The sequence below is a fragment of the Alligator sinensis genome, unplaced genomic scaffold (assembly GCF_000455745.1).
Source record: "Alligator sinensis unplaced genomic scaffold, ASM45574v1 scaffold1405_1, whole genome shotgun sequence".
Taxonomy (NCBI): domain Eukaryota; kingdom Metazoa; phylum Chordata; order Crocodylia; family Alligatoridae; genus Alligator; species Alligator sinensis.
This window is the reverse complement of record NW_005843095.1, coordinates 200,831-210,909: the sequence shown is the minus strand read 5'-3', so window position 1 is coordinate 210,909 and position 10,079 is coordinate 200,831.

Sequence of the window (10,079 nt, the reverse complement as noted above, 5' to 3'; positions counted from 1 at the left end):
ATTTAGACTGGACATTAGGAAGAACTTCTTCACAGTTCGAGTGGCCAAAATCTGGAATGGGCTCCCAAGGGAGGTGGTGCTCTCCCCTACCCTGGGGGTCTTCAAGAGGAGGTTAGATAGGCATCTGGCTGGGGTCATCTGAACACAGCGCTCTTTCCTGCCTATGCAGGGGGTCGGACTGGATGATCTATTGAGGTCCCTTCTGACCCTAACATCTATGAATCTATGAATCTATGGTAAGTTGGGCTGGGCAGTCCCAGACCTAGGAGGACGCTGGCTAAGCCCCCCATCCCTGCTCACTGCCCTGGGGCTAATGGCCTACTGGGTGCTGGCTGCAGCCAGCCTGCCCTGTCCCCTTCCCAGAGCGGAACAGGCCAGGCTGCAGGCAGCACCTGTTGCCATGGCTCCAGGCCCCACTCTCCCCCACTCCCATCCCTGCAGGTAACCTGTTGTGCTGCGTTGCCACCCAGCCCATGGCGCCCAGGCTCAGGGTGTGCGGGGTTCTTGGACTATTGGTATGAGGAGCTGGCCATGTCTCTGCCCTCCTCACAGGGGTCTTTTCTGAAGAGACAGCCTAGGGCCAGCCCTCCTATACTGCCACTGTACCCTGGGCGTGCCCCTGCTACATGTGCCCCCACCAGTGCACAATGAGCTGTTTGTGAAGGCTGAAGGGTGCCTGACCCACTATACCCTGCTGCTGCTGATCCTCCTAGTGCCCCTGGTGAACCTGTGCACCTGGTATGGGATCATGAGCTATGATGGTATGGGGGACAAGCAGAGGCTGCCCTGCAACCTCTGCTGCCGCCTGGAGGGCTACCTGTGGCAGTGCTGCATGTCCTTGCCCACCCAATGCTGAGGAGGACATTGTGCTGACATGGATGCCTTCCTCAGGGTGTGAGCGGCCCATGCCTGGCCAGCTGTGGGGGCATGGTCTGCTTAATAATGTTTTGCACTGTGTCCTGCCTTTCTGTGTACTGGGGTGGTGGGGGGGATGGACCCGGGGTCAGGGGAGAGTGGATGGGCCAGGCAGGGAGGGGGGCCAGAGGCAGGGGCTGGGGGCAGTGGTAAGCCCCAGTGTGGGGCTTACCATGTGTCTCAGGCCGGCAAGGCTGGTGGCTCAGCATGGTCCTCCTCACCAGTGATGGTGTCCAGCTGTGTCTGGTGTCCTTAGCCTGCAGTGTGCGCTGTGCAAGTTCCCCTTCTCCCACTCACCAGGGATGAGCTGGAACTTCTGATGGCTGGCAGTGTCATGGCTGGCCGCTCCTTGTGGTGGGGTCTGGGGCTGCAGAGCTGGTGAAGCAGACACTGGCCAAGGCTCCCTGAGCTGCTAGTGGATTGAGCAGCTAGGGAGCTGGGCAGGGTGGGCTGTTGAATGCCTGAGGGTCCCTCCTCTGGTGATGTGTCACTGGAGGGGTCAGGGCAGGATGGGGGCTTGGGCAGACTGCCCATGCTAATAAAAACTGCATGGCTGTAGCTTGGGCCCCAGGCACCAAAATATGGGTCAGCTGCTGTATAAAGGGCATGGTCTTGAAGGCACAACCAGACAGACAATTGTGGTTGGTCATGGCCACCCACTATGCCCACAAGGCCTTGACTTTGATACAGAACTGCCATGCCAACTGGGAGTACCCTTGCTCCCACATTCCACCTGATAAGGCCTCATAAATGTGGGTGTTTGAGCACCCACCCCATTCAAACTCCCTCTGCACCTCCACCTCACCCCAGAGAGCCATTAGGTAATCCTCCTCCTCCTGGGTCCATTTGGGGCCCTGGTTGAAGAGCATGGACATGCACATGGGGGTGGATGGGGAGGATGAGGCCATGCTGCTGGGTCCTGCACTAGGTCTCTGGGCCCCTGTATGGCTACCCCTCTACTGCTGGCCCTGGGCAGTTGCCAGCAGCACCCAGCACAGGGGCAGAGCTAGGGACTGGGATCTGCACAGCTGAGGCTATGCTCTGCAGCAGCTTCAGGTGCAGGGCAGGGCAGGCTGCTGGGGTTTGTAGCAAGAAGGTGCTACTAGCCCTGCTGCCAGATGCAAGCACAGGCAGCCCTGGGGTGTTACCAGGGCTGGTAGGGGCTAGCGCAGCCTGCAGCAAGTGCTGTCCACCCTGCTGGCTAGGCAGCAGTGCCCTGCAAGGCTGCAAGGCTTGAGCAGGGCCACACCACACCACAGATCTCTAGGCAGGCAGGGATAGCAGGGCTGTGACCTTCCCAGGGAGGCACACAGGTTCTGCACTACCCTCAGGGTGTCTGTGGTATGTGCCCCAGGGCATAACATTGTGGCAGACGTTTATAGCCTGCAGCTAGGGGCTGCCACAGATGCAGCTCAGCTCTGGGCCAGGAGATGCTCCCAGCCAAGAGCAGATCTAGGGGCAGAGAAGACCTGGCAGCAAATTTGCATCTACACATGCATAACTGTGCAGTAACTAATCTCGATTAATCATAACTAATCATGTCTACACATATGTAACTGTGCAGTAACTAATTGTGATTAAATTTGCTACCTGCAAATGCATTTTTACTGCACAGTAAGGATGAGCACATGTAGACACTTGCTTGTACTGCTCAGTAAATTAGGCAACCACACAGTAATGCATCTTGTGTAGATGCACTGTGTCTGAAACCAGTAGACACTGTGTCTGAGGCTGTCCCAGTCGCCTGAGGAGGGTTCGGGATTGAGAGTGTGGTCGAGGGTAGAAAGGTAAGAAATATTTATTGACTTAACAAAAACACAACTATGCATAGTATACTAAGACAGATAATGACAGATGATAGTAATTTGCATCGGCAACTTATTGGCAGTCCCCTCTGATGCCTGATGTATGACAAGTTTCTCTTTCCACAAAGTCAGTGAAGTCAGGCGTCCCCGATCAGTGCTCCCTGAGAAGTACCGGGAAGGACCCTGATGTTCAGTCCTTGGGCTCCTCAAGATCCATGGGCCCACTGAATCCAGGCCAACAGCTAATCTGTAGTTCCTTTCACAGAGCTATATCTTCCTTCTAAATGATTTCTGGATGTGCCAGCCAATTTATAACTTCTGAGCTATGCTGATAACTTACAGCCATTCAGATTCTTTTTACTTCAACTGTCTTTAGACTGACCAATAGCAGTACAAGCTTGCATTCTGCTGTTAAGGTTAATTTTAACTATGCCGCAGGGCCTACCATTACTTCTATAAGGCTTTGCTAAATTTACTAGGCCTTACTTCATACAAGGCCTTACTACATTTTTAACTTTAATTAGGCTTTTAGCAACAACATATAGCTTAATATCTGAACAAATGACAGAAAAACACTTGGTCTAATCTTCATAGAGCCTTTAGCAAGCACCTTTATCACCTTTATCACACAGACATAATTTTTAGCTGTCACAGAGGCCAATGGACAAGTGGACATACACAGGCTGGGAAGTTGAAGACATGTACTGCACTGTTCCATAACATGAGATAAGGTGACATTAGGTCACAGTGCCCAACTGCAGAGTCCCTGGGATTTCTCGTTTTGGTGAACAGACCAAATTAGAAGGACCGGTAAATAACCAAATTAAGATGTATGCCTGTGATGGGTTTGTTGGAACGAAGGAATATGCTGACAAGACAGAATGTGGACAGTATGACAACCACAGGGAAACTAATCAATGATGCCTGGGAATGAAGTCATCAGAGGTGAGAAAGAATACAAAAGGAGGGATTTTAGAGCAGGAAAAGGTCCCCAAGAGGTGAACCTGAGGCCACCATGGACAGAGGACACACCACCAGCCCATCTTACCCACTCCACTGTGGCAGCACGGGCCTAGGGCCTCGACATCCAGGCTGCTGACAGCTAACATTCAAGAAAGAACCTCAGGGTAAAGCTTGCATACTGACCAGGCGTACCTTCCCCCTCTGACAGCTCTAGGACTGGTAGATATAGAATTGGGGTGGGTTATTTTGTTTGTCTTATCTGCATTATTCTTATCTACTATCACTATGTATCAATAAAATTTGCCTACTATCAAATGGAGAAGTTGTGTTCAGTCTGAGACTTGGGTCTGCCCAAAACAAGGTATCAGGGTCATGAATCCAGTGCCAACAAGATCCATTTGCTCTCCTTTGGGACAGGGTGAAATTATGCATTAGATTTAGACCATACAAAAATCTGTGGAAAGTTAAGTGCTGTTAAAGTTAAAACATGCTGTGAGCAATTGTATATTAAGGTTTAATACTGTTTCTTGCTTCCACAACTCTGACTTGCCACTAGAAAGCTGGCAAGCAGGGCCGTAGGTAGCAGCCAGGACAGGTACCTGTGCTAGGTCGGGGGTGGCGGGGAAGGGGGAGGAGAGGGGATAGAAGCAGTGCATCTTGCGATGCTGGAGAACTTCAGATTGCTCATTTTATCTCCCTGGAGTAGACTGAAGATACCCTAACATTAGTTAGGTAGCACAGCCCAGAGTTAACCTTTGCTTAAAATGACGTAACTTTGAGATGCACTTAGCACAAGTTGACCAGCTTTAATGTGCGGATGCTTACATTTTAAGTGCCCTTAGTATGGGATAAGTGTAATGTGTAACTTCACCCTAAGTGTGCCTTTAGGAAAAGAAAACCAGAGAGTGCAAAACAGAAAAAAGAATATGGTTAGAGTTGTGAACCTCAATCAACAATTTCCAGGATATTTAAACTGAGGAATACCCATCTGGGCAACACTCATGGCAGGATAATATTGTGAGCAGACCCTCCTTGCAACACAAGCAGTTGATTATGGCTACAATCTAATCCAGTAATTCTCAACCAGGCTGTCGTGGGACCCTGGGGTGCCTTGAGAATCTTTCAAGAGTGGCACAGAACGCTAGTACTGTTATGCTTGCAAACAAGATCCACAAGATAAGCCTAGAGATTTCAAATAATACTAGTGTTAAACTCATTCTGATCTGCTGTGGTCTTTCTGAGTTCTTTGCAACAAAAGAATTTCTCTATTATTCTTCCATTGTCAAAAAACAAGTGAAAACTAAGAGCTGGCATTTTCCAAGGGGTGCCTTGAGTCTAACAAGAAGTGCCTTAAGTCCAAAAATGCTAAGAACCACTGTCCTAGTCCTGACCTGGATACTGCAATGCAGTTTTGGACAGGACTGCATCTGACAAACTTGTTGCAGTGCAATGTGAAGCCAAGCTCTTAGCTCCATGTCTCCAACAGCTTCTGCTGCTAGAAGGAAGCAATGCCATTTTATGAACTTTAAGATTCCTATGTTTGTTATTATTTTTTACTTTGCAGTACTGGTCTTCTCTGAAGCTGGGGGTTGCTCTCTGCTAATTGATAGCAAGTGACTTTCAGGCTCACCTACATTTGTTTTCGGAACAATATTTCATTTTTTAAAAAATGGTAGAGAGGGTATTCCTAGAATCTCCTGGCCAACATCTTTTTCCTCAGTGTTTAAATAAAAGCTGCTATTGTGCAAAGGCTCATATAACAGAAGTGTAAGGACATGATAATGACTCTAAGACTAGCACAATCTAAAGATGCCTCATCTCATTTCAGCTTGTACTTTCAGTGCTTAGGACAGTCATGTGCCAGTCCTGCAAAACCTTGACCTCAACAGGACTATAACACACATGCCAAATTAAGCTCAAGCACATCTCTGCAGAATAAAAGCTCTTTTGATAGTTTCTTCCTTGCCTTCCTCATGACTTAGAAACAGAAGTTTATTTCAAATACACTAGATGACAAGATTCTTGAAGCATGTCTGCCTGTCAAAAGAGGGCTAGGGAACATTGCTGTGGAGGCCAGTGTAAGAAGGCAGATTGCCCTTTAAGCAGGCCACACAGCCCCAGAGCAGCATCAGCTGTAAACACAAAACTGATTGGCTGCAGAGCCAACAGTACTGCGTATATAATCCCAAACACTGGATTTAGGCTTTGGCTGCTCGATGCCTCACATCTAGTAGTAGCTCAGTCCTGCTCCTGCCTTATCTCAGCCTTGCTCCTATCTTGCCCCAGCAGCCCCAGGCTGCAGTGCCACTGCAAGTACCACTGCCTCTACTTATCCTGTTGTGCATCTGGACTTCCTGGCTTCTGACTTGGGGTACGAGCACAGATATCGTTTTGGATTAGATGTATGACTCTGACTACCTGGGTTAGACCCTGTTTACACAGCCCTGAACATGGATCTGGATCCCCTGCAGCCTTAGATACTTGGTTAACTCCAGACTCCACAAGACTGCTTATGCCTAGGCACAGCATGCACAGAGCAAAACTGGAAGCAATGTAGGTACATCAGAGTGCCAGGCATATGTCTGTAAGCTTGCTGTATGGTTTCTGCACAGGTAGCTACTTTGCATCCTCCATTTCAAGGTGTCACACCTGCAAAGTGGCTGTGCTGTGCTTCTTCACTGTGATGCTCCCTAGAGCAGTCCCTTGCCAGTGCACGCATGCCCTACTTGTCTAAAGCCAGAGAGACAGATGCAGCAACTTGATTTCTAGCTGGCTTTGAGTGACAAGTCCCTGACTGCTGGCTAAGGTAGTGACTAACTGCCAGCCAGACAGTAATGGATGCTAGAGGTGGAAGGGACTTACATTTCTGTAAGGGGAGCTATACCTGTGAATTGCAAGCTTAGCTACTCTTGCTGTTAAGCCAACTCTGAGCAGGGCAAAGCCAAGAACCACATGCATAGTGCAAATAAAAGTATAATTCCAAAGGCTTTCCTGGCTCTGGATCTATTTATTTCTCCCATCTTCAGGCATCCAAATTCCAAGTCTTTCTTCACTGCTGGGAAGATGAAACATATAATAAGCCTCTCTTGAGTGCATAATGGTAGCTGTATTTGCCACTGTGCCCCTGGCAGCTAAGTCATCACCTGGCAAAAACCTTGTAGGAACCCTGGGCCAAGATGTTCTTTTAGTTACAGAGGCACTTGGCTGCAGAGGAATTTCATTAGTATAACTGAGAACAGCGTAAAATGTGTGCTAGAAGATCAAATTTTGCTGCTGTCAGGACTAGGGTTACGTGGCTATTTTTGTTCCAGTTCTGTGGCTGAACTGGATGAAACATGAAAAAATTCATAATGATAACTGGAAACTAAAATTTTTCAGAATTTTGAGCAAATTTAAATGTCATAAGGAAAGAAAATATTTAATTCAAGCCAAAATGATTTCTTCTAATATTTTTAAATAAAAGTAAAAGGCTAAATTCATAAGACTAAGGAGGAGATGGTGATAGCTCCCACCATTTTACATGATGGCCCAGTGATGAGGAAGTTTACTTTGGATGTGGGAGAATTTGGTTTGGATCCCTACTCTGGCAGAAAAAGGATTTGAATCTATGGCTCCCAGATGGCCAGCGTGTCTTTATCAGTGGGGTACCCCCTGTATATTCTAGGCTTAATGGGTGGCATTTAAGTCCTCCCAGTTTTCTCTTCAGCTGAAATGAGTTGCTCAACTCATGAATAGCTATGTGCTGACCAAAAGTACATTTTTTGGTAAACTATTTGCTGAAATTATTTGCTCAGCTCTAGTCAGAATATGGTTTAGAAGTTGCACCCATTACAGCAGCGTATAAATCTACTTTCAACACTGAACTCTATCAAGCTTATGCCATAAAAAGGCAATGTATGGCGCATGATGGCCAGAGGATAATCACACCATGGAATTCTATTAGCCATAAAGGGAAGCCTTGTGACTTGTGCCTTGGGATGTAATCAGCCATTGTTCATATTGAGAGTGCAGAAACTCTTTGTAACAAGGACAAATGTACACTGTGTTTCTTTAGCAAAAGGGGGATGAAGTTGGCAATTCATAACATTGAATTGCAGTTTCAGCTGAGCTTGGTGGTTTAAAGAGTGTAGTCTACTCTGTTTAAAGTGTTATTCAGGAGGTCTGCATCATTATGCACCGTTTCTCCAAAAGATCCTCACATGACGCAAAGTAATTTTCTGCATCAGGAGGAATCGGTCTCTTACCTTTTTGAACTAAACTTGGGAGGTCTAGCAATTTTAGTACTTTTTGACTTAAAAAATTAAAATGATTTTATCTCCTTAATAAAAGGATTAATGAGCTTCTCTGAAGGCAAACTGTATAAGAAAGCAATATGCACATACAACATGTGGCTTTATAACATCACCAGCTGCAGCTGTCCAGTTCAACCAAATAGCTTTCTCATTTGGGGGGAGCTGTCTCTTGGCCAGCTCTAATATTAAAGACTGTTGCTGTGTTCTTTTTTCTGGAAGCCTCCTCCAAATGATTTTTCATATGTGTATTCATTAGACTGAAAACCTAGAAAGTGAAGTTGTTAATTACCATCACTGGTCTGTCTCTAAACTCCTTTATTTCTCATACTAGAAGCTGCTAATTTTTCTAAGTACCTAAAAGACAGGGACCACTAAGCACAAGGTTTCTGATCCCCCCCCCCCCTTATTTCATTTCTTTCAAATCTCTCTGTAACAAAACAAAAGTGATTATGTTTACATTAAACTAGCTCAAGAAGAATATGATGGAGTTGTTCTCTCCTCTTGATGGCAGAACATTGTATTTTTCCTTTTGCCTACCAGATCCTTTTGCTACCAGTTGTTGACTCTTATGGGCACAAAAGAGCAGTTTTAATACAAATGCAAAATTTGTCAGATTTTGCACCAAGATGATTTCATAACAGATGTTTTGGGGAGTAATTATAGCTCCATGACTATAATTTCTGGGAAGTTTCCTATAGTTAGTAAAAGAGGTGCTACATGTACAGATATTTAATGATGTTGGCAGTTTTGCCAGGGATACAAAATGACAGCAGGTTTCCAGTTTGCTTAAGAACTAAAAAGAAATTGGAATCTGATGGCAGGTTAGCTTCTTGTTTTAAAGCAATAGCCAAATATTGTTATTTACTATGAAAATGTAAATATTTGCTGAGAAGTACCTCAATTTTTAAAAAGACAGCAAACTTCCCTTGATGTACAACAAAGCAGTTTATGAACCAACCAAGTCATAAACATGGCCTAATCTTTTATCAAATAACAACACAGGACTGCATAGGAAATGAACTGGTGATACTAATAAGTGCTATGCAGGACCAATTGCTCTCAGAACATGATGGAAATGTTTCTACTGCCTTTGGCTTGAGCCCAGATGCATTGCTCAAATACAGACCCCTGTACCCTTGCTCCCACCTAGGTTGGCCAACTATAAGTAAAAAATCAGGCTAAAATAGCTGTCAGTGAAGTGCATAAAAAAACTTTAGCCATCAGTAAAAACACTACGTAGCTATAGCTTGATTGAAGCTCTGACAGACAGAGCACAGCAATGCCATATGGTGTCCCAACAGGAGCTCAGCTCCTTTCAGCCATGTGCTGCTGTTGCTGCTACTGTGCCCCAGGCTACTTGTAATATTGCTAGATTGCAGGTATGCTTCTTTGAGGGCTTGTACCAAGATAGAGGGAACAGAGCCAGTGGGGGTAAGGCTGGGGGTGGACTGTGGGGGGGAGCAGGGTGGCGAGAGAGAGTCCAATGGAGGGCAACAAAAACAGTGTGGGGTCTTGAGCGCATGTCTTATGAGGAGAGGCTGAGGGACCTGGGATTATTTAGTTAAGAGAAGACTGAGAGGGGATTTAATAGGAGCCTTTAACTATCTGAAGGGGGGCTTGAAAGAGGATGGAGCTAGACTGTTCTTAGTGGTGGCAGATGACACAACAAGGAGCAATGGTCTCAAGTTGCAGCAAGAGAAGTTTAGGTTAGATATTAGAAATAATTTTCTCACTAGAACGGTGGTAAAACACTGGAACAGTTATTCAGAGAGGTTGTGGACTCTATCCTTGGAGGTTTTTAAGACCCGGCTAGACAAAGCCTCGGCTGGGATGTTTTAATTGGGGATGGTCCTGCTTTGAGCAGGGGGTTGGACTCACTAGAAGACCTCCAGAGGTCTTTTCCGACCCGAATTTTCTATGATTCTGTGAAATCTTAAGGAAAAGGCAACATCACCACTTTAGAGCATCCCTGAGCACATACTAATCAGCCTGCTTGGGACAGAGTCTCTGAGGGTTATCCTGGGTGTTTCATAGATTCATAGATGTTAGAGTCGGAAGGGACCTCAATAGATCATCGAGTCCGACCCCCTGCATAGGCAGGAAA